The sequence below is a fragment of the Glycine max genome, chromosome 19, assembly GCF_000004515.6.
Source record: "Glycine max cultivar Williams 82 chromosome 19, Glycine_max_v4.0, whole genome shotgun sequence".
NCBI lineage: Eukaryota > Viridiplantae > Streptophyta > Magnoliopsida > Fabales > Fabaceae > Glycine > Glycine max.
Genome location: NC_038255.2, coordinates 34,935,989 through 34,939,297, shown reverse-complemented (window position 1 = coordinate 34,939,297; position 3,309 = coordinate 34,935,989). Strand labels below are relative to the sequence as shown.

At 33.9% G+C, this 3,309-nt stretch overlaps 1 pseudogene; it reads left to right on the top strand.

Moving 5' to 3' along the window:
• The first annotated feature begins 2,703 nt into the window (after positions 1-2,703).
• Positions 2,704-2,812, top strand: LOC113000504 (uncharacterized; annotated as a pseudogene).
• The last annotated feature ends 497 nt before the right edge of the window (positions 2,813-3,309 follow it).

Sequence of the window (3,309 nt, the reverse complement as noted above, 5' to 3'; positions counted from 1 at the left end):
AAAAAAGGTCAAAATAATCATTATGCAAATTAATTAATCATAATAAAAAATAAAAGCGTCTATTTAAATGTTTTGTTTACTTTTTATGTAACCATGAAAGTGGCCATAACAAACTTATTTGTACAAATATTTTAAAATATACAAAATCTTATATTCGATTTTTTTTTCACTTTATACATGCATAATTCGGATAGATAGTTTTGATAAGTACATGAAAATAAAATTAGAAAGAACAAAAAAAGGCTCTTCTTTACTAATGGTTTATATATAGGTTTAACTGATTGACATTTACAATGAGGAAGAAACAAAGTAGGATTGGAGTAAAGGCTAAAATGCATTATGATTATAGCTTTTACAAAAGTATAATCGAATATTACAGTTGGGAAGGAAGAATTTTGGGTTATGACAATAAACAAGTGGCTTAGAACTCTAAATTTGGATTACCTTTTTGAAGACGAACAAGCCATTAGTATCTAATATTAACCCTAGTAAACATCCATATGCTATACACCTAAGCATCCCCCCTCCCTTTTTTGATGAATAAAGAATTTTTCAATTTTAATATAAAAGAGAAGATCCAAAATTTTAAAAAGGATACACCATAAAGGATTCAAACAACTTTTTCATATGGAAGAATAAAAGTCAGTTGAGACAAAACTTATATATATATATACACACACACGGAAAGGGATGCATGAAATTTATTAAAAATAAAGCAGAAATTGTTGTTGGGAAAAGGCATAATAGAAGAAAGGGGACAAAGGACTTAACAATACAATTCATGTGCACTAGCCACTAATAACAGATGGTCCATGATCCATCGAGAAAGTGATGAAAGTCAAATATTATCACATCTTTATATGAAAAGTAACTTGGGAATGGAACTGCAGACTTGTAAAACAAAATCTCTTTCTTTTTTTTTCCTTTTTATTCTTTACTTTTCTTTTCTTGTTTTTGAGTTTAATCATTTGGTTCAGTTGCAGATTCTCCCCTTGGAAATTGGGTTTAGAACTTAGAAGAATAGATAAATACAACAGCTCCCAACATTTGAACATAGGCGTGGCTATACCCATACGTCTCTACCCTCCATAGATAATGACACAACTCTACACTATCCTTATGTTCACCAAATACCACTTCTTTAGATGATGCGTCCCCACATCATCCACTCCATCCAACTTAATATCAGTTTTACTGTCCAATAAAAAATGAATGCTTCTAGTATGGACCAGTAGTGCATGTCTTCCACGATGGACCATTTTTAAGAACCACTATATTCATCTAATTTCTACAGTTTTATCCTACACCCTCTGCATTAGATTGAGCCCCCTTTCTCTACGACAACTGTTCACCGCCATCAGATATGATTCCCGACAATGTCGTTTTAGTTTGTTTTTCTCCCTTCTTTCGTCTCTCCTTAAAACAAAACACAAAAACAAAAATTCTAGAACAATGCGTACCTGCATGTGGGCTCGACAGAGGACGCGTGAATAAGGCTCAAAGGACGCACGAATGACGCTCAGAGGACGTGAAGAAGGACACACAAATGAGGGTCAGAGGCCGCGATGGTGACATCTGCGCAACGGAGCCAGTGAATGATTGAGACGGAAGAGGTGCAATTCTTGTAATCAAGAAAGCCAAAAATGGGGGAGGAGAATACGAACAGTGGTAAGCGAAGAAACCAAAGTGATTGTCTCGGCTAGGGTTAGGTTGTTTTGTTTTGGGAAATTTTGATTTTTCGACAGATTCCTATTCCTTTGGTAAAATCCGATGGAAATATTTAGATTTTCTACAGAAATTAATCTATGGATAAAATTCCATCCGTAATTTTAACTTTCTGATGGAAAAATTGTCCATCGGTAAATTCCATCAATAATTCAAAAATTTCTATACAAAATTTTCAAAATTTTTGACGAAATTTATTCTTTTGATAAATTCTATCAACAATTTAAATGTTTCTGATGAAATATTTTTCGTTGGAAATAATAATTTTTCTTGTAGTGTTTGAGTTGTTCTTAGGCTACAACAATATGTGACGATGATGTGAGACATATTTAGGTTGCGACAATGATGTGCTCAAGCTGTGATGAGGTGCGACAATGAAAGATTATTATTGTGATTTTGAAATCATGCAGTGTGGGATGAGGAGCGGATGGTTATGCCTTTTCCCTCTTTATTTTAGTTTTTGATAAAAAGAATTTGTTTTCAATTATTAAAAAAAATATTACTCATTAAAATATATCACAGGCGGATGTAGTATGGAGGGATGTTAATACAGTTCTTATTCTCAACTGTGAAAGGGGTTGCTGCAGCCAATCGAACCACTTCATTCCATGCTGGGGAGGTTGCAATGAAAAGAGATTTAGGCCCCGCCAAACCCTCATAACATTCGTGCATCTAAAGAATATATTGCACCTTGGCCATGTATCATCATCAGAACACCTTGGCCGTATAAAATTTTGAATTTAACTCAAAAGTTACGCAAAATTAATTCTAACACAAAAATAATTCTGAATTTTTCTCTCATGTGAAATTAAACATCTAAAAATATATTCAAAATCAATTTCAGACTTAGAATCAAATTTTTAACACCAAATCAAACCGAAACCCAAGATACTTTCTCAAATTGTTAATAAACTGAATTTGAAAAAATATAGACAATTTACGTGTTTATATAACAAAAGACAAACATAGGGATCGTCTGTCCCTTCGAAGAATGGGGACATATGATAAAATTGGAACCATACAGAGAAGATTAGCGTTGCCCTGTGCAAGGATGACACGCACAAATCAAGAAATGCTCCAATTTTTTGTTTTTTTGAAAATTTTCTGGAGTATCTTTCTTTTTTTGGCAGTTTGGTTTCCCGATTTCTTCCCATGGTTCTGGTTGTTAGAGGCATATTTCATGTTTGGTTGTGAAGTGAGGATATTGCACAGTGCATACAGAATAGGTACAGGGAAGTGATGAAAGTGAAAACCCATCATGGCTCGCGAGGGCTATTCTCAGACGAAGGAACAAGTTAGGGTTTAAATGCTCAAATCAAATGTTGAGTTCAATTTCAATTTGGGCATGCTGCTAGTGCTGTCAGTTAGGAATGTGGTTTTGTTCAGATGCAGGTATTTCACTTGTCTGTTTATTTCATTTGCTTTGCTGTAGAGAAATCATGAGAATTGCATATGAATTCTAAGAAGCAAAAAATTAGAGCCACTGCAACCCACCTAACTATACATGTTTCTGAGGATCTTTATATGCCTAGAAGAGAGTCCTATCTCCTTTGAAATATACCCCTAGTCATCAGAATCATAGGA